Raw genomic sequence first — 22,812 nt, 5'->3', positions numbered from 1 at the left:
ATTCCTTGAAATAAACTCCTTTTGTTTATTATAAGCATTGGCAAAGCCGTTGCTGTAGAGATTTGAATGGTTGCGTGCCTTTCCTTTCATCTGCAATTGGAATACTTGTTTGCCTTATGTTTTAACTGGGAAATAAATATTCACTGATGTCTATAAGGACTGAAATATATGCTTAATAACTTGTTACTATTTAGTACTATTTTTAAAGCTCTCATTGCATAGGAATTAGTTATCTTTTTTTTTTTTTTGTGTGATATCTTATTTCCACAGCCAGCCAATCTATTTTATAATGAGTTAAGATTACTTTGTCAGGTAGCAAATGACAGTATATTTTAATAATTAATTTAATAATATTTCAGTCATGATTGTAGCACCTGGGTCACATAAAATGTGTATTAAAAAGTGTTAAAGTGCAAGCCAACAAAATACTCTATCTCGGAAAAATATTGTTTAAAAGTAAACTTCACTGAAGAAAAATAGTTTACAATCCAAGGCCATCTCTACTATATTCACAATATGGTGACTTTATATAAAGAGCTCACTTGTGTTCTCAGCTCAAACATTATCATGCTTGTTTTTCTACCTACATTTCTGTAATTCCAAAGTTTTCTCTGTCCAGTGTCAGGTATTACAGTTGCTATTTTTGTTCTTTGAGCAAAGACTGTTCAAAATGAAGACGGTTGGGTGAAAGATATCTACAAAAGCAAATAGACGCCAGAGTGCTGCTATAAATGTGTAGTGAAGAAAATAGAGCTCTTTTCATTTGTGCCTTGTAAGGACCTAGTATTTTATACTCTGGCAAGACATCAGAAACAATCTTTCCTGTGAATCATCTACAACCTGCAAGAGAACTCTCTGAGAAACATGTGCCTCTTTCCAGACATTCACGTCTCACTCATATAAATAAAACTTCCAAGAAAAGAAAAGTTATAACTTGAGGAGTAATGCATATTTAAAGTAAACATATCTCTGGAAACTGCTTTAGAAAAGCAAAACTAACCAAATAGCCAGTCTATAATTTGTTGCAAGACTTAACCTTTTATTTAGTATTATGGACTTAGACCTACTGCCAGTACTCACACGAATAACTTCTCCTTTAAGTGAGTAGTACAACTGCATTTCAAGAGGATTTTACTAAGTAAAAGCAGTTGGGCTAAAACCTAACTGTAAGAAACATGTTCTTTTAGATTAAAATGTGCTTGTTTAGGGGAAGAATTGCCAATAAATTCCAGTTAAAGTCAATTCTGTTAAAACCTTAAGTATCTGTTGCATAATAAAGACTTCAGTGAGAATGAATAGTACCAAATACTTCACAGAAGGGTTCAAATGTTAGGTATATTTCCAGATAACTAGACAATCCATACAGAGATTTGTTTAAGGTAAAATGTTTTATGTTTTTTTTTCTATTCTTTCAAGAAACTCTTCCCCAAATGGGTAAGACACTTGAATTCAAGTTGATTTGCCAAATGTCCAAGCAAATTATCTGGAGCTTGATTATAGAGATTTTCACGGTCTCCAAGAAAATATTCATTCTTAGAAACAGTTGTAAATTATATTAGTTTTCAGCCTTGGCTATGCATTTCATAGAAGTCTCGGAACTCAAAGGACAGAGGAATGTTATTTGTATGCTATCATTTAACAGTTAAATTTCAGATTCTGTCCAGTTTACTGAAGATTTCAGGGTTATTTTTTTTCTTAAGATGCTTTAGAGTCTTTTAACTGATTTTGGTAATTGCTAGATTAGATTTTGTGTGATTTAAGAGGAGGTAGTTCAATCCTTGCTAGGAATTTGCTCACCCTTAGAGTATTTAGAAAATACCCTACGGCACAAGAGTGGTCAGAAAGGGTGACCAACAGTCTTCCTCTCAGTGGGTGTTGATGTTCAAAATGAATTTGTGCTCGGAAATCATGGTGTTCCTCATCTGCAAACACAGCAGCACAACCCTTACTTCTGCAGTTTTGTTTTCTACAATATCTTTCCCCTGTGCAGACGGTTCAGGTTGCAGACGGATGCGGGAGAGTCCGGCTGAGCAGGACAGCTGTTGCTTCACATTGCTCTCACTATGATCCTGAGCGTTTGTCATTTTTACGTCAATGTGTCTTCAGTTTGTTTGGTTTGAGGTTTTTAAACACTTTGTTCATTGGAAAAACAAGGAGGAAGGAAGGGCTGGCCAGCTGGCGAATGCGGCTGAGCCCGAGAGAGACAGAGAAGAAAGATTCAGGGCAATGACATCTCTACTGACTTTTAATATGGGATTGGAGGTTTTGTGGTTTTGTACTTGAGTAGGTAGCAATAATCCAAGTAGGGTGATGTATGTAATGCAAAATTAAAGATAGCATTTCACATTTATTCTGCTACCTTTCATCTTTTGAACTGTTTACCTATTCTCCAAGCACAGACTGAAGCAATCACTGAAACAATTACAGAGAGCATGAAAGCCATCAAATCCAGATAATATCCTGATTTTGCAGAGAAAGGAGGGCACATACTTTTAGAGAGGAGGCTTTGGTGTTAGGAAGTTGTATTGCTGTAGTATGGTTTGGTTTTGAAAGCAAAGGGCAACCCTACGTAACTAATAGGTCTAGGGGAAACTTTTAACTTAAATTCCTAAGCACTAAACAACAATTTAATGCCAAGAGAGTGTACTTGGCTAAAATAACTATATGTATCAAAACTTGCTAAAGTTTTTACATTTTATCTTGATTTTTCAGTTCCCCTGACAAGGCACGTTTTGTCTGATACTGATGAGTTGGAATTGATCCTGGACTTGTGCAATGTAAGGGAGAGCCAGTGGGAAGACTTTTGTCTCTGGTGTAGGAGAAAACAAAGACAGACATGACACAAAATTCAAAGTCACATTTTGAGACTTTTAGAGAGTACAGAATAAACACAAACCCCTACTCCCTTCAGTTACTAAAGAATAAGTCAAAATAGCAAGCATGTTTTCTACTTTATTCTTTCAATTAAGATTTAGACTAGTAGCTCATTTATTAACCATCATGAGTAGCTGTAATATGTATGTTCTCTATGACACTGAGATTTGGAAGTGTTCTCCCTGATCCATATTGGTAGGGGGGATTGGGAAGTTTTTAGGGCTCAAAATTAAAAGGCTAGATTTCCCTTATGTTTACTCTTGTGGAAAAAATATACAATAATTTTGCCCAGGCTACATACTTTAGGGGACTCGTCAAAAACATTAGTCCTGATTTTTAAAGGCAACTTGTTATTTACATTCACAGTTAACTGCAAGCACAAATATTCATCTAGTTACCTGCCTGCCTTTAACTATCAAGCACAACAAACAGACAGCTAACCCCTGTTTTTCACTCCTCCTATTTAACAGTGGCTGAAAAAATGTATTGCACTGCAATAATGAACCCATACATACACATTAAGATCAGGTTCTGCCTCTTTTTCATGATCAATAATAGGGTTTTTTGTTGGGGTATTTTGGCAATCAGTACTACTGATCTCAATGGGACCCAGCAGGTAAAAGGAGTGATAATACTGGTAGGGAGGTGAGATTCAAACAGGCAATCCTGTGTGAATAGTAACCTAAGCACCCATTTAACTTTAAGCACTTCTTTATGGTCCCAGAAGTTAATAGCTTTATGCATTTGGTCAAAGTTAAGCATATGCTTAATGCTTCCCTGAATTAGAAAGTAGATCTTTGAACTATAATTTTGCTTACACTGTGTATTATTTTGTTGGGAGATTCATTTTAGGAAGATAGGAAATCAGCAGTCATTGAAAATGATATCTTTTTGCAATTAAATGTTACCCATACTGTATATTCAGCACATCAGCAATTAACATATTTCTTCTTAATGTATATTTGACTGTATAACGGCCATTAAATGAAACTAACTATACAATTGCTTCAATTAGATTTTCTAATGGTCTAATCCAAGCAAAACTGCTTAAAGGGAAAAAAAAACCAACAACCCACATTTTATTACTGACTTTAGTTTTCTATTAATTATATCAATGTTTATTGTTCAGGCTTAGTTTTTGCTTCTGTAACCTGACAACTCATCATCATTTCCTGATATGACTTACACTTGCCAAGTCCTATGTAGCATATGTGTGCCACCAGATATTATACCTGTATAAAACACTACCTATTAGAAGTGGAAAAGCACTGATTTACCTCATATACCATTTTTATTTATAATTTGGACACCCTCACCTACTTTGTACTTATTGGAAATCGTGGCAAGAAATGCCTTTTTCAATAGTAAAAGGCCATTCCACTTGTTCCTAATCAGAGCCAGTTATGTCAGTCTTCACACATCATTCTAAAAATCTTCTCTACATAAGCAATGTCTGCAGAGCTCAGATCCCACCAGAAAGACACGTTTAGCCTCATCAAATAAACCAGAACATCACGTGTTGCTAGACAGCAGATATTCCTCACTCTGTGAACACAGAAAACACAAGGTATCCAAAATTGCACAGAGGCAGCTGCATTTGAAGGCTTCAATTCACCCAAACTTTCAGTTGAGGATTACTATACGCTGGTTTTCTGGTAGCACTGCGTGGTCTGGTGAGTTAAGACTGTTGTTTTGTAGCAGGATCTTGTTCAGAGATCTGACCAGCAGTGGATCTCTAAAGCGTTGCCAGCACAAGGAGGCAGAATACGACATGCAGAAGCAGTTGTCATAGATACAGATGATTCATCCTCATTAATTTCAGTTAATTAAAGCGAAATCAGCAAATAAGCCTTGTAACCCTTCTGCTGTTTTCAGTGAAAGTTAGATCAAGCACAGAACACTTTAGTATTGGCAATGCTCTTAAAACCATGTGAGAGTTAGCTATGGAAGTAGCAGATCCCCTTCGTAATATTTAAAATCTGGTAAATCAGAATTTGGTTCATAAAACCAGAATTTATCCACAGACTACTCTTGCAAGGCAAGCCTAAATATTAGCAGGAAAGCAGACTTCAATTACCCTTAACTACAACATTTCCAAGTTTCGTTTCTTTTTCTATTCCAACCATAACCCTTGTGTTTTCTCATATTAATATTAGATGAGTATTGTTATTCTAATAACTAATTATAGGACTCATAATGCTAATGACAGCAATTTAGTTTGTAATCCCATCTGCTCACTTTACCAGTGTTGTTTGTTTTCTTCCCTGTTTCAAAATACTCTTGATTTGTAATTAATCATACATTTTTTACTTTTTCAATTAGAGATTTTCTTTTAAAAAAAAATATCAGAAGGAATAAACAGGAACTGGCATGGCACTGCAAAAAAAAATATTTCTATATTTTCAGTGACCAAATAATTGAAAAAATTTGACTATCAATGACAGATGGAACAGCTGAGTAACTTCTATCATAAAGAATAAGTTGGTCCTTAGCTGTTATAAAATATTCCTGGAGAACCATGAAGAGATGTTTCTCCTCTTTATGCACTCAGTCTTGGAGCAGTCCTTGCGTATGGTGTATGTTGCATTTTCATTTCAGCAAAATTTGCATTCATACTTATTCATAGCGCCTGATGTCTTGGCCCACAACTTTGGAGAAAGGACCTGTTGAAACACTGCACAGAGAAGTGATCTAGGAAAAGAAAAATACAGTGTATTGAAGATCCTAAAGCGCTGCAATATGCTTACATAAATGTTATGGGGGGGGTCTTTTTATATGTCTATACTCTATGACTCCCATTCATGTTAGAACAGTAAGTATTTACTCATATGAATTTCTTTCTTAATTTGTGGACGCGATAGCTATAATCATGAGATTCTGAATTCAATACTGGACAGACCAAGAAGGGAAATTGAAGAGTCTCCTGAAGTCCCATCTGAGTCAATTGAAGGTTTTGCTCATTTCTGTATGAATTTGCAACCACAGTCTCAGACCTTCCTGAAGAAAATTCAGCATTTGTTTCAGCATTCTATTATACATATACATAGACACTTTCCTCTGCCATTAGTCTTGAAATAAATCTTTGAATAACTGTAATCTTATTTTGTATGTTATTGTCCTGAATATCATAATTGATCTAATAGTTAAATTCCATATTTTCACATATTTACGTAGCAGAAGCAAGAAAACTATTATTATTTCACTACGTTGATATTTCTTGCTTCTTCAGGTAATATGAAATGTACTTTCTTAGGAACAGAGGAAGAAAAAGAGAAGCTAAAATAGGATAAATTGACATTTTGATACAATTTATTTATGACACACCTCCATAGGTGTCAGATACCCAACCTTGTAACTAACAATCTCCTTTGAACTTAAAGGGTGATACGTCTGTCATTAATTTCTTTAGAACTTCCCCTTTCACTAGAGATATTTAAATTAAAAAATTATTTATTTTGCTGGAATATTTCTTGGTCTTAATTTGTCTGTCCAGAAGGCAAAGGTGGTTAGAACAATTAGAACTTTGATGGAGAAAGTCTCCATTGATTTCTCAAAGTATCTAGGTTATTCTAACTTGGGTATCTTATATGAATATTGAAATAAATTGAAGGTAACAAAACCAATCATTCTGTAATTGCTTTATACATCTAACTTAGATGTTATTTCTAAAATGATAATGTAGTCTGGCAATATTTTTCTGATACTCTTCTTGCTCTTTACAATATGTTTTTTCTCACTTTTCAATAAGAGACAATTTAACCATCCTCAAGCTTAATCTGGTTTTCATTTAAAAAAAGTTTACAGCTTTTGTGTATTTGTTTGGGGTTTTTTTCTATCTATATTTTCTGCTTTGCTGTAAGGAAAAGAACATAAGAAACTGTGGTTTGTTACAGCTATGCTTTCTAAGGTTTGCAGCTATTACTGTAGAGACCAACATTTCCATCCAAATGATTAAACCCTTCCCAATCTATATTTTTGTTCTTTTGAATTTTGTATGTATCGGATTTTATCTGATTAATTGCAATACACCATCTGCAGCTTTTTGTTCTCTAGCCATTGTCTTATATTATTCCTATTTTGAGTTTTGAGTGATTATTTCTACAGTTGCTTTCTTGACAGCAGACCATACTGCTGATCATGATGCAAGAAAGTGATTACTTAAGAAAAAATAAATTCTCATAGTGCTTTTTTTTAATCAAAAATCACAAGATATAGACCCTTCCTTCAGCCAGTGTAATGATCAGGAATATTTCCTTATGTCTGAGAATTGGATTGAGATCTTAGTCTATATTCTTGTGTTTCAGGACAGGATCAAAGCAATAAGTTTGCTATTTGCTACAGATCTTTTATCTGTGGCGCAATGCGAAACATCAAACAAATCTCATTTGTTTTCAGTTAACACATACATAAAGAGACCAAGCCGTTGTAATTACATGCACATAACCCAAACTGAATTCGTTTGGAATTTCATCTTCACAAGTAAAGCATATCCGTACCTTCAATATTCACAGCTAATGCACAATCCTGTATACTGATGAATGTCGGCCGCGAGACACTAAACAGCTTTGTGATTGATATTTTTATTTTATAAGCATTTTTCAGTGCCAAATACCCAGCCCAAGCGGCTATACTAAGAGCCACAAAGGAAGTATGTTTTGTTTATTTAGCTTTCTCTGCTAGAAACAGTTTTCCACAGGCCTCCTCTGTGGTGTGGTTCTGCCCCTTCAGCTGTCCGTGTTGCTAATCAGGATTTCCAAATGGTAAGTGTTAACGCATAAAGCTTAGAGTTGAGAAATTCTGACTGTCATCAACAAGGGATTAAACAGAGATTTATTCAGGTAACTCAGAACAAATATTACTCTCAGAGGTTTAAAACAAGTCATGCATCTAAATTATTGAACTTTCCCTGCATAACAAAACACCCTGCTTGCTTACTGCCCTGTTGGCCAAAGGACTTTGTTATGTCGTATCCTCATTTCTTTTTTTTTTTTATCATTTAAAAGCCTGCCTGGAAATAATGATACTGATAAATTGAAAGTTTTATTTTAGCAAATTCCTTAAACCAGGAATAATCACAGGCAGACCTGTTGTTCTGAGTTGCCTTCAAAGGAGTCAACCCTTGAAAAGGGTTTTGCATCTCCTGAGTGATGCAAGCACCGTGCAGTTACTTGGAACTACTCCCCACATCAGCCTTGGCTTTACGCTCTGCCAAGTAACAGACTAGAACAGGGAAGTACAAAGTGAAAAGTATTTGTTCATTAGTAAATATGGGGTTTCCACAAGTACTACTCAGTGGGTGCAAACATGCGACAACAGTCTCAGTGTGTGTGACAGCAAATGACAAAGTGAGCATCAGATATATCTGGACGCATATTCACTAAAACCAGTGACTTTTGGCTTCCAGGAGAGCGGCGGAAAAAAAGGGTAAACACCACACTGCTGACAGATAAGCTGTCCATATTGCATCACATACAGTCTGTCCTTGCCTGGGTGACTTTCCTAATTTTGAAGCCTCAGTGCAAGAGGTCAGTGAACACTTTAATTTCGTGTAAGAGATGATCAGCTTTTGGCACAATTTATAACTAAGGTAACTAGTTCAGAAATACATGGCTCATTTAATTTTAAAAAGAGGATCTAGTTCAATTATTTATGCTGTATAAATAATGAGATTCCAATAGTTTGAGAAGTCGCTGAAATATTATGATATTAAATCCTTGCAAAGAGACAGGAGTTGAAGGGAGAGACTCTTTTGTGTCTGTTATAAAGTGTGAGGATTAGCAAAATGTGGATTAGTAAGGGTCTGCTGCATTCAATACAGAATTTAGGGTGAATTATTTATGGTTCGTATCACTTGCTTTCAGCTTATTAAAATTAGCTCTATGAGTTGGTAAATAATAGAAAATGTCTTTGATGAAAGAAAGGCAATATTTTTTTAAGAATGTTACTTGAAGTTATTTAACAAATTTTGTTTACTATTATCTCTTAATCAGCAGTAGGAAACATTTAATAACTCTTGTTCAAAATAACTCTTGAAGCATTTTAAGCAGACAGATAATACTTTGGGTGTCATCATTATTTCTTTTTATATATCTCTTCAGAGTTCTTTGACATGAACTCATGCGAGAAAAAAGGTGTGTGAGAGGGGAAATAGCTTTTGTCCTGGGCTCCTAAGCAGAGAACTGAGCACTTGTTTCACTCTATTCACACTAAAATTAATTTGAGATAAAAATAAACCTAAAATAATGTGTGGCCTATTATACCAAAAATTAGGCTGGAGTCTGACAGACAAGGGAAAAACACGTATCTATTCCCATTGCAGTCAGAGAAAGTCCAGGAAAGCCCAGTGGGGATTGTGAGATCCATTGCTTTATGTTAGGGAAAGCACTACCAAGGTCCTTCACAATTACCAAGGAGCTATAAACCTGTATATGACGTGACAGAATACGACGAAAAATGTGGGGGAAATAGGAACTGACTGTTTTGTTTTGTTTTCCAGGAGGCACACAAATGTAGCACCAGAGACAACCAGCCAACTATTATTGTTATGTCTAAATCTTGGACTCTTTCAGCAGAATTACTGAGTCAACATTTGTTCATATTTCATAAGTCCTGTTCTATGTTTTGTTACCTTGATCCTTTATTGCTTCCATTTAATTACAGTGTAATCAGTGCAGAAGTTTATGTTCCTGTCAGTTGTTTTGCTTCTGAAGGAATATCCATCAGCAGCACAGAAATCTCAGACACTCCACATGTCAGCTTACACCTATTTTTCATTTTGACATGGTTTATAGAAAATGTCATTACGGGACTGCATTTAAGCTGCTGGTGACAGCATGTCGTTGTTCAATTAAGTTTTTAGACACCTCTTCTAATTGTATATTTCAGCATTTCATATTCCTATGATTGCTGCTGTTTCTCACTTTCCCCAGTTGTTTAATAGGCAGTAAAATCTCTCTCCTCACCTCAAAATGTGAAGATTGTTTTGACTTTATTTTGTAAACGTGACATTAGAATTGCACTCACAAAACTTGCAGGCTGACAGACATGCTCGATGCAAACCTTTATCATGAATCTGGGGGATGCGGTAATTCATTCATAGCGGGAAAACTGTAGCAGCATCTAGAAATTTCCTCTCAAATGCTGTTTTGGGGTAATTCCTACATGGATAAGGGCCCATTTCAAACATTGTTAGAATGATGCCCTTGACTGCTCTGCTGAAGTACTTATAGACCATTCCGATCTCAAGGTGTTGCTTATCCATGAAGTAGATGTCAATTGCTAACCAAAGGTAAATGTGTAGATAAGTGAAAAAGATGCAGAATCCAGATTCTGCTTGGATTCTCTTGCTGAACAGAGGTGGCTGATTGTTTTCAACATAGCTATAAAACAAAAAAAGAATAAGGAGAGTGGTTTGGCTTTGTGTGTATGTGTCGGTTTGTGTTTAACCTATTATTATTTTTTTTATTTAAGAAAAAGCTCAGATTTTCAGAGTCCCTCTTGTAATGCACCAGAACAAATAATTTTGGAGTCCCAGAAAAGGAAACCTTTTAGTGTTGAACCTTCATGGGATGACTGTCCTGGAATTGCAGTGATTGTGAATCGGCTGGAAAACTAAGCCAACACTTTTAATGACAAAAGTTAGGCTTTGGATATCCTTGAAGAATCCTTTACTTTGAAACCTATCTTCTAGACTGTTTAGACAGCAGTCAGGTATGATTTTGCGAAGCATGATGAAAATGCTGATCTTCTCTTTTAGGTTTTTGCTAGATGTATGCAGGTAGTTACACTCTCCTTAGAACTGAAACTGATTGTCCTTCCTTGAAGAAGAGAAATATAACTAGCTGTATGTAAGAAATGTAAATTATAGCTTTGAATGTATGTTTCACAACCTTTCAAAAAACCTAGAAAACATCTATATTTTTTCTTTTTCTTCTGTAAGCCAGGACTCCAGATAATACCCAAGAGAGTGTGTGTAAGTAGGATGCAACATGGGAAAGGTTTTGTGGCTTGTTTAGAACAACTTGGTCTATCAATAGTAACATCCTGAATTCCCTTTTTAAAGTTGATTTGTAATACTCAGCAGTTTGATTTTCCTTACACTTTCACAATTGAGTTAGACTTCATAGTGTCTTCCCGGTCCTTGCAGTAGCACTTCACATCAGACAATTTTTCCATGCAGTGTGAAAATACTTTTCATGGTGCACTATTTATTTTACAGGGGAAAAAAAACACCTGGTAGTTATCTCTGTAAGAAACATGAATTAATCCTTCAGAGGAATGAATTTAGATAATGCGAATCTTCAAGGCGTTCTACTGTCATGAGAGTTCTTGAGGCAGGAACATAAATGAAGAGGTGCAGTGAAGCCAATATCAAACAGATCAGCCTCTCATTTGCCTAATGAAGCCAAACAAAAACTTCAGAGGTGCTCTGAGTCAGTTAATGGCATTATTGCAACACAGCCCTCACAGTCATCTTCAAAATGAATCATCACTTAGTCTGCAAAACACATATCAAGGATTTAAAGAAATACTTTGACACCTGATATGATCTTTAATTGCATGACACCGTGGCAAATATCTCTTGAAAAAATAATATTGCATGTTATATGTTAAAAACATTAATGACAAAAGTCTGCTTACAACATGGCAAACTGATTTAAATGCATCTGCAAAACAACAATACTTAAGAAATAAAGAACAATTTAATTACATTTCTTTAGATTTGGCAGTTTTTCTAGTGCTAATGGGGAAAGAAAATATATGATAAATCTGCGCACATCACTGTAGAATACTTCTAGATATTTATTCTCATCCTTTTTCATATTTCAAATGGCAGAACCCCTTTTTTCAATGGCAAAAACCATTCTTTGCATTCTCTTTCTGTTCTTCCTGCCACCATCTTCTCCTAATTGTATTCATATCCTTTCCATGTACTAGATAAAATTTATTTATTTTGAAAGTATCATCTATTGTGAAGATATTGTGAAGTCCACATCTTCTTCACTTTTTCTATTTTTTTTTATGTCTAGTTAATCTGGGTTATCTCTTATTTAGTGAAAATCATTATACCTTCAGAGCTTTTTTTATATCTGAGTTCACATACACCAAGATAAGGTTTGAGATTTTTTTTTCTGGTTTGTTTGGGTTCTTTTTTTCCCTTTTATTGGTTGCTTTTTTCCTGTGGTCTTTAGTTTGCAAAAGAAATCTTCCTGTGTGGTGGAAAGAGTCTGACTCATGTTACTGCATCTTAATAGATAATAAAACTACCTGTAGCCAGGATTTTCAAGATAGTTGAATTATACATCCATCTCCCATCAGCTTTTCATTGGATCCTTCATGACCTTTGAAGAAAATTGAGTGTGCATTAAGTTGTATTTTCTTGCATTTTGGGTATGTATTAGTTATATAATAACCATCTCAGACACCAATAAAAGAAGGAGTGATAAGCAAATGTTTATTTAAAGAAAGGTGAGTGTGCAAGGGAGCAACAAGTCAGAGAATGAGCATGTTTACTCCTGAGAGGGAATGTAGAGATAAAAAAAGATTAAAAAATGATAAAAACAAAAAGATAAAAACAGCAGCAGCAGAAACTCTTATAACACTAGAATTTTTTTCAGGAAGAAATGTAGGAAGAGAATGGTTGGAAAAATCTAACAAAAGCCAATATTTCTATACAAATTGTCAAGAAGATGAAAATAGTTTGCGGGAGAGGAATTTAAAGTTATGCAGTCTCAGCAGCATTTTTTAGTTGTTAATTTGCTTGGGGATGTTTAAGGTTTTATATTGTTTGAATTCTCTAAGTCAATGTCAAGCACTATTATGAAAGATCAGCTGTAGCTCAATAGCATGCTGGGCGTGGTGGTGGAAGCAATGAAAACTTTTGGCTATGCTATTTAGAGGTCAGACTGGAAGATCATACGAGACCGTATAGTCACAAAATAATTCTATTCCATCATTATAATTTTACATGGATGTTTAAGAAAAAGCTTTATCTTTTAAAAAACATACAAACAACAAAACCATGATCACAAACAACAATAACCACCACCCAAAAAAACCAAACAAAAGAGAACCCCCTCCTTCCCCTCCACAATGATATGTTTATACCTCCTTTGGCCAAACCTACACAACTCTTCCAAGCAGATTCAACAAATCTAAATGAATGTGAGAAACCTTCTGCACTGTCCTCATGATCATCACATTCCTCAAGGCAAGGCAGAGGAAGAAATAATTAAGGTGACAGCCTAGGGGGATGTGTCTCTGGAAAAGATGTCATTGTCATTGAGAGAATAAACGAGGAAGGATGACATGTAGAAGAAGAATTAGCAAAACAGCTCTTGACATTTGTTAGGAAGAAAAGAGCTCCCAGCAGCTGGAGACAATGCAATACTTTAAGACATGTAGGAACACCACAGAAACTGAAGATCTAATAATCCCCATTGGCAAAGAAGTTGTGGATTTAAAAAAAATAAAATAATAAAAAAGTGTTTGATTGCATTAAAAAATAAATAAATTTCAAAATTCACTCAGTTGCATCGCACAATATGTTGTTACTTAAAACTATGTCTTAAGACTAAAAGGAGGAAAACTTCCAGCTGTAAAGTAGAACAAGCTGAATATAGCTTAAGGACATTGTATTTGACAAATTGCAAAATCAGCTTTGCAATATGACTTAGTTTCAAAACTCTACAGCCTTCTGCTAGATAGAAAATGCTGTTTCTGTGAATCCCTCTCCCTGAATTCCCATCTACTTCTGAGAGCTGCAAAGTGATGGAAAATAAGAAGTTCAGTGGTGTGATCAGTTATCCTGCTGCTTTTGAAGCTGAGATTTTGTTTCTGCCCAGGTTTAGAGCTGCAGCAGCAGACGTATTTCTAGATTATAAATCCTATGCAGGAGTGCAGAAAGGAGAAAATGATGGTCCTTGACTGAAGGAAAATTAGCCTGGAATATTGTCAGACAGGTGTGACTTCTAGCAAGTGAGTGGCCTAAACATTCATGGAAAATCGAGTATTTGATTGCTTTTAAATTGAGTCCCTGATCTCTGTAGACCTCTTATGTTCTTTTCCTTACAGAAAGGGGTTTAGAAAGAATAAAATTACATATTCATTTAAGTACCTAAAACTGTTTAGAGAAAACATTTATGCTCAGGTATAAAAGCAAAAAAAAACGTTTAGAAATATGTGCTGGTTTAATTTAAAGCAAAATAAAAGAACTTCAGAGACTGCAATTTATTTCATTCATGGTGGATTCATAGAGATTTGTACCAGAAATCATAAAAGCTGGAACTAGTATACCAGCTTTCAGGCAGTCAGAGAGCAGCAGTGACTTTTCAGTGCTGGATTTGCTTTAACTGCCTGAAATCCCACAAAGGAAATTAAGTGCAGTCAACCAAGCTGTGTTGCATTGGTTACCACTTCTATATTCTTATGTTAGTTGGATATACTTCCTGACCAGCTTTAATTTGCCAGTATAAATGTTTATCACCACAAAATTCTGATTGCGGAGTTGGAAACTCATTACTTCGATTCATTTATGCAAGTACTTGTTTCTGCATTTCAGATGGTTGGATATGAAATGCCATTACAGAGTCTTGCAAATATGTGTATTGTGAATAATTATTGGCACACCTAGATAAATAGTTGGCCCTTAATTTATCAAAATCTGCCACAATAACAGGCCTTACTTCCTCCTGCTTATAAACCTATTGATATTTCCAGAATTCAAGGGACAATCACTTACGGTTTCTCCTATCTTGCGTTTCCTAGAAAGCCCATATCAGCGTTCATCATAGACTATTTTCCTTTTTCTTCCTTAATTGCTACTTGGGCGACAATTTAGGGAAGGGCAGAAGATATTCTAGATTTTGACCTTTCTTTTTCATGTCTGTTTTCCAGCTTCTCAGCACAAACTCATTGGTTAAGGACATATTTTTATGAAGATTTTCTCTGTGAAAAGAAGAATGTTATATACATTGGGAAGTAAGATACTTGGGAAAATGATGTTCAGAAAGAGAAAATTCAAGCAATTAGTTAAGTTCAAGCCCCACACCCCATCAGAGCTGCGGTGCAGAGCAGGAGGAAACCATTCCCAGACAACACAAACAATCCTAAGAGCAGGCTGTTCCCAGCTGCTCCGTTTCCCAGAGGCAAGCATATGAGAACTAAATAGAACTCAAATATTTGTTTCCAAAACTAGTTAATGACAGAGTATAAAAAGCTCATGAAATTATGATTTGATGGAATATTATTTAAAGATCTCCAGAAAGCAGAGACATAAGTGCTCAGTTGAAATGAAACCCAATATACATGAACTTTACTTCTAAGGAAAACAAAACAAAAAGAAAAAGATGTAGAGAAGTAAAGAAAAAGCTGTGTATATTTGACACGATTGCCAGTCTACTGTAAATAGCACATACAGTAAAAATCTTTGCTTTGTTTGATGATATTACAAGAACATCATGGTGTAAATGAACTCCAATCCATTATGCTTTACACTTATATAGTTTATTAGACTCCTCCTGTGACTTTTATTCATACAAAGCCCTCTTCTGAATTTATAGCAGTTTTGCAATCATTACTCAGCTGATATGGAATAGTATATTTCTATGAATAAAACTGAGAAGCAATTTTCTAATTAGCATTACAACTGTTAATGAAATATTACATAAGTTGCAGTGAACAGAGAAATATAATACTATGAGACATTTGAGTCAGACAGACTTAAAATATACACTTCCTATTTTCTGAAATTCCCACTTCCAGCAGTCTCTGGAGTTTAGCAAGATCATAAAGATGGAGGAGCATTTCATGGAGTTTGTTTTAGTTAATATCATAGCATTAAATAAGATCTTTCCTATTAAGGGGAGGGGGGGGAAGATTGTTCTCTCTCTCCTAAGCTGTGTAAAATGTTCTTCAATAAAATCCAAGAAATTAATATTCAATGATTTACTGTAAATCTCCCAAGCACAGGAGGTTTACTCTAGATGGGAAAAGCAAACACTTAAGGGGTACATTATTATGATGGCTTATGCTAATTAAATTGAAACAGAAATGCTTAATTTATGCATTACCGTCAAGTGCAAAGGGGAAAATTCTTTCTTAGTTCAAGCTTTATCTTGTTAAGAAGATTTACCTCCTTATTTCTCATAATAGAGAGCTATTTTTTAGACTATATTGAGAAAGTAGAGGCTTGCAGAGCTTTTCTGCTAGTTGCCATGACACTTTGGATCTCAACCTGCAGTTCAATACAGTAGCTGCAATCAGGTTAATTAGAACATTATCTCAAAATACACAGCTATTGTACAAAAGAAGAAACATTCTCACAGAATATGCTGCTTGGTCACCAATAAATGATTTTTTAAAATTACTTTTTGTAATGATAATGAATAATTTATTTCTCCTGGGTACACTTGACATTTAAATATTGTAACTCAAAAAACAAATACAGGATCCATCTAATATCATCTTAGGACATTTGAAATTTTTCTGACCTTTTAGTTATTTTCTTCTATAATATAATGAGAATAAAAGGATCCCTGTAACAAAGGATTATGCTATTTTAGTTCATTAGTTATTTCCAAATTCAAAGGTCTTAATGAAAAATCACATATGTATATATGAATGTTAATCTTGTTAAAGGCTATTTTTTTTTTACTAAAGTATTCCTTACTTCTATCTGTAAAAACTCACCATGCTTTTCTCTTTTTTAACTATTGCAGCATCTAGAACCTTTTCTCTAGGGAAAGGACTCAGTTGTGCTGAGTTCTGTACAGAGTAAACAAAGGTTTCAGTCTACCCAAAAAATAGACTTTTTGCAGGTGTAGACAGACAAAGAAATACAGGAAACAATGAATGAATGTGATTAGCATGATGAGTTGGGGTGTAAGCCCATCAGTTGCCAACTTGTCTTCATATTGCTTTTATAGTGGTTATCAAAAGAAACTCTTCAAAGGAGCCAAAAAAAAAAAAAAAAAGACAATATATTATGCATTTTCTAAAAGTTCAGAGGAGGGAACGATAAGGTACCCGGATCCTGTGGGTGAAATTCAGCTCCACTGAAATGAACAGGTCTTTTACCACTCATGTCAAGAGCGGGAGATCCAATTTGAGAGCGTCCTTCTTAGAAAAATATTCAACTACCTAAAACTATTTTGTCCAAATATACCCGAGTGTTGCAACTGGGATTTGAACCATTTGTGTTACAAAAAGGTACCTCTGAGCTACATGATGTAGCCAGCCAAGATTTCAGATTGTCTTAGAAAACAGGCCAGACCATCGGCATATTCTGTAGTCTCTAAAACGTATTCAAATGTGCTGCCTCTTTCATGGAGAAGCCGTACACAATGTATAAACCTGCCGTGGGCAATGACTGAGCAGCATACATCTCACGAATGTCATGGCTGTCGTTGTAAAATATCAAATGCCAAGATTTTAATAATTTATTTCTGTATATTTGACAGGCAGGGACTTTTTGAGGACAGAACTCTAAATTTAAACATTTGTTACTGCCTTTGTGTGTCTCAAATTTGTTCCTGTTCCCTACCTACCCCATTTATCAATCATTTTCACTTATCGCTACTGCCTATATTTGTCTTCCATAATCACTAACCCTCTTTCTCTATATCCCGAAGAAAGTAAAGGTGCTGTCAGACATTATGCAAACTATGAATAATTCTGAGGTAAAAAGATGAAACACCAACCCCATAGAAAACAATTGCAAAAACTCCCTTAACTAGAAGAAAATCACGGGTTTGCTGGTAAGAAATGTTATGTTCCGGATAATAAGTTAAGCACCTGAACACAACTCACCTAAGAGTGAGTTACAGTGCTCTTAGATTCCAGGACTTTTTCCCAAAATCTAGAAACACAGTTTGTGATTTAGGTGACTTCTTGCCTTAGTTTTGCTTTGATATTTACATCAGTACAAACATCACAAGTCTATTCTTTCTTATTTTTTTTCCTACTCCTTCACTGATCAAAAGAATGATGATTGTTATAACTTAATTCTTTGGTTCTGTGAGCCAATTAGAATTCTGCTGTCCTGACATTTCATGCATATCTGACACAAGTCAGAAACAAACCCCAAAATACGAACACACATAAATCTCAGCTAACATAAAAATCTCATCTGGTATAGACAAAGTATGCCAATAAATTCCAACTTGAGCCCAAATAAATTACTTTGCATTGTGAACAACCTTGAAGACTATGAAACCAAAGTATTTCAGACCACCAGGAAAGCTAAAACAACAGCAGTTTACAGAATTTTGAACTCAAATTAACATTTAGTCTAAAGCTGAAACGCTTTAGAACAAACAAACAAAGAAAAATCTCAAATTGTGTGTGTCAAGGAGGTAAAATTCACCTGTGAGACAAGGATGTAATACTAAAATGTGTTGATGTGGGTAGATTCAAATATGAAAGAAAGGAAAATGGTAATTTTCCAATGCTACTCTTTGTTTCTCTCCTATTTTCATTAAATTTCAGTAAAATATAGGTCCTCTTCCTAGAGGCAGCTATGGCTACTGCTACCAACCCAGATTCACATTACTGTGATGGTAACAGATTACATGGATATCTGTCTCAGCTCCCTATTTCTGTTTACACTTATTCTCAAAGCCATTCTACCAGAAGTAAGAAAGTACATCTTCACCTTATCTAACACCTTCCCTCCCTGCTTTTTCACCCTGTCACATTTTTTGTGTCCTCTCTTACCTTTTTTTTCTGTCTAGTTAAGACGTTGCTCACTTCACCCAAAGAATCTGACAAACTGCAGTCGTTCAAACCGTGGCAGTAATATCTTCTGCCACTTGCGATCTGGAAAACATCAGATATTATCTTGTCTATTTATGCTGCAAATTCTTCAATGGAAAGATTATCCATTTGTACAGTGCCTGGTGCAAATGGAAACCTGTTCCCAACTGACCTTTCGGCAAGATTGAAAAAAGGAAAATCCGTTTCTATTTGTGTTAAAAACTGATAATCATGTATATTTTATATTTTAATATACATTAAAACAATGTACATGCCATATATCTTTACTTTTTTATTGAGTACTCTGTCTAATTCACTGATGCAATCCAGCAATTGTTGTTTTTTTCCTTAAATTTAGTAGCAACAAGTGTTACTTCGTTAGTGTATCCTCCCAGGGTTTTCTTCACAACAAATTCTGCATAAAGGCTGCAGCTAAGAGACATATATTACGGTATTTTCATTTATACCAGGGTTCCACCTAAGGACAATAAAAATTGCCAGGCCCTTCAAAAACTACCTGGTCTTTATTCCTCCTCTGCTTTGTCAGGCTCAAGTGGAAAGAAAAAGCATTTTAGTAATGAAGTCTAGCACAAGTTCAAACATAAATTTTGCTTCATGCATTGGGATAGCAGTATCAGCTCACAGGAATGAAATCTAGAGTAACTGCATTACATCCTAAAATTTAGCTCTGAAAACCATTACTAATTTGACTTAATCTCTCGCATGGGATTGCTGTTGTAATATCGTGATGTAGGGAACATGGAGAAGGGTGAAGGGATGTACAGATTTGTGTACCTATAAGTGCTTTCACTGGAACACAGAATTCTGAACTCATTTAAAACCTCATCGCCAATATAACACAGTATAGAGAGGGCTGGTTCAAAGGAAATTAAATTCTGAGATACCTTCTAGAGTGACACCAGTTTTACCTTTTAACAGCCTGAGAAATCAAAGCGTGACAGAAAAATACCAATTTACACGCTTACAGTCCATAGTTTTGAACACGCAATTAGTTTCAGATAGGCAGATATTTTTAATTATAAACAGTCATATGTGTTTATGAATCTTAGCAGCTTTCTGTAACATGCTGAGTCCAATGACAGCATTTGCCACCTGCATTGCTATTCTCAGAAATTTAATTATAATACCACTCACATATCCTTGCGGTTTTGGCACAACCTATTCTATTATCAAAATAATATTATTTATTGTACCTGCTTAACCTTTGTATTTTGTAATAGGTTTTCAAAGTGGTTTTACATATATTGCCTTGTATACCACACAGCAGTATGAAATTTAGATAGAAATTTACATAATTCTCCAAGGTGTAAACTTATCTTCCATTCCAAGCTATTAAATATCATCTAGGTCACCACCTTTTTTCAAAGTCTCAATGACATCTATATGCAATTCAGTTTTCAGGAAACAAAACTTCATATAGTATATGAGAAGTGATTTGTTACCTTCCATTAAAACATTCATTTACGTATTTAACACTATAGATTTTCCAGAAGTGAATGCATTTCAAATATAAGATGTTTTAGATCAGGATTAAAAGAGGAGCACAGGCTGGTGGCTAGGCTGTTTGTGCACAGCTCTTGTATATGACCAGCCACTTCTTAACCCATCTCAATATTTCCAGTGTCCTGATGCGTGGTATGCATTGCAAGAATCCCAGTGGCACTGCCCTGGAGAGGGCAGGTAGGCTGTGGAAGTAGACAAGGTAGAGGTTTTAAGAGGAGGTGCTACAGTCATAGATCCTTTATCTCTGCAGCAGACTTAGCAAAACAGATTTTTTGGGACGCTTATTTTCCACCAGCTTCCCCTTCTCATATTTATCCAGTACTTGTCTGACCCACGTGTCTGATGCGGGGGCTCTCAGTGCTGAGCAGTTTTGACACAGCTCTGGATTAAAGCACTGGAAATTTGTCTTCGGCTTAAACACACGCTGTGCGATGAAAGGTAGTCCCACACAAAGCGTTCACCTGGCAGCTACCAGCTCTGAGACAGCTGGAACAACAAGGCTTTATCTCTGTCAAAGCAATTGCAGAAGGGGTCACCAGTGCTGAAAGAGGTGATGAGAGAGCTGCTTGAATATGCTAAGAATGGTGCAGGAAGGCACAGGACTTGCACATTTGGGACCCGATCCCAGCACAGTCACAAGTCCACATCCTCAACAGGGTCTACCACACATGTCACCAGCTACCAGTGCAAGGCCAGAATCTGACCCCTGCTAACTCCCCTGTGGGAATAAGCTTCTGCAAAGCCCTGCAGATGTTTTTTAAATTCTCCTAGCTCCTTCCAAACCATAAGAATTTGCAATAGTTTTTAGGGTTTTTTATGCATAAGAACTCCAGTGCTCCAGAAATGGCTGAACTCAATGCCCTTAATGCCATTTTGACAGGAAAGGACCAAGCAACACAACATATGCTGACAAAGGAATTGCTAACGATGAGTAGGAGGAGAAATGACATTGTTAGTTCTGCAAGATTCTTCACTTTAAAACTGCTTATGCCAATACTGGCACATATTTCATATCTTTAATGTTCAACCTTGTTTGCCATTATAAAGCAAATATTTGTCAAATCCCTGTACTTAAGCAGAAATTTCTCTGCTGCTTTAGACGCTGATGTGTCAGAGGGAAACTGAAGGAATTCAGAACAGCAAATGGGAGGTCAAGCCTAGGTGGGACAGGAAAGAGATCATAAGAAATATCTGAGTCTAAGGGCTGGTTGAAGTCACTAGGTCCATTATCATCAAGTAGTGTGACCAAAGGGAGAAACACGGAGGTCTTAAGACTTCCTAGGATGGTTCAGAGTCAGTCCACTTGAGAGGTCAGCTAAAGAGTGATAGAAGGTGCAGCCTATTCGCTATTTTCTGTTTAGGCATTTCTATCTGTGTGCAGATTTACAAGTATCATGATGTGTCTTTCCCTGACACCTTTCTGCAGCTCTCCAAATCCCAATTCCTTAATAAATAAAATCCATGCAATACCATCAAGGAGACTCCCTTATTACCAGATGGTCAGTTCTGGTTCTAAAATATCAGAAAAACATTTGTTTTAATGTATGTTTATGGCTGAGAGTTTCAGGAATGAAGCAAGACAATTTTAAAGCTGAATAAAAAATTTGGAACCATTCTTCCTATTAATTTTGTTTTCCAAAATATACAATTGATTTTGAAACATATTTTATTGACTTCTGGCGTGATCCTAAATTGCTTCAGCAGTTTCTGCTCTGGGAACTGAAACAGCTTAAAGACACCTTTGAAAATCATTGTAATGCTGAATGTACAGTTTCTGTTCGCATAAAAGCATTTTGCGATTTTCAGAGCTTCCTCGGTTTTTTTTGTACAGTGAGGGCAGGGCATTGGAGCCAGAGTGTACCAACAAACTTAAGAAACAAAGCAAAGAACAAAGAGAGAAAGAATGTAGAAAAATAAAGATTCTAAAGTAACCGTGTGTCAAAGTTCTCAAAAAATGTGGATTTATGCTAGTTTGAAAACAAAACATTCAAGTCTATAATTACACAAAGGAGAATTTGAAGCTAAATGAATTACCAAAATAAGATGGCTCTGATTGTAGTTGTCAATATTTCTTGCTTTATTCCAATTAGCCACAACCTTATAATTTGATTTTTTTTGGTGCACTAGTCATTGAGATGTCAGTGCTGAGTCCATAAGCAGTTTGAGAATTAATTAAAATACCATGAAATAGTTCTTTCATTAGCATATATATGGTCATAAAAATAATTATAATTACTTCTTAGAGGTGGAGAAGAGTTAAGTTTGATTGATGGAATTAATGAATATGTGGACAGTTCCAACATATTAAATAGCTGAAACTTGGAGCATTAACAATCTACTCTGCGAAGTTATAATAATTACAGTAAGAACTAAAAGATTAGTATTCTAAAAGAATAATGTACCTTAGAGCCTAAAATACCCATTGCAAATTATGAATGTATTTTCAAATGTTTATATCATTCTCAAGAAAAATATAATTTTGATTAATTTCCAAAGTCTCCTAGATTAATAGGTATTTGCAGTCTTACAGACTGTACAATCAATCCTTCTAATCTCGTTATCAGATGCTAAACAGCCGGGTGACCTGATTTAAGTGCTAAGATTTAAAAGAAGTAATAACGTATAATAGTTTCCAAATGCCTGCTAAGAATTGCAAGCTGT

The 22,812-nt window shown here is 35.5% G+C and overlaps 1 long non-coding RNA gene across 1 annotated transcript in view; it reads left to right on the top strand.

Annotated features, from left to right (window-relative positions):
• Window positions 1-11,537, top strand: part of LOC128853022 (uncharacterized) — a 35,544-nt gene extending 24,007 nt beyond the window's left edge. The window contains exon 4 of the long non-coding RNA XR_008451248.1: window positions 10,345-11,537. This is a non-coding gene — a long non-coding RNA (uncharacterized LOC128853022). The remainder of the gene's footprint in view (window positions 1-10,344) is intronic.
• The last annotated feature ends 11,275 nt before the right edge of the window (window positions 11,538-22,812 follow it).

This window comes from Cuculus canorus, chromosome 9 (genome assembly GCF_017976375.1).
Source record: "Cuculus canorus isolate bCucCan1 chromosome 9, bCucCan1.pri, whole genome shotgun sequence".
Taxonomy (NCBI): Eukaryota; Metazoa; Chordata; class Aves; order Cuculiformes; family Cuculidae; genus Cuculus; species Cuculus canorus.
Note: the sequence above shows the minus strand (reverse complement) of the source record. Positions and strands in the feature narration are given on the sequence as shown.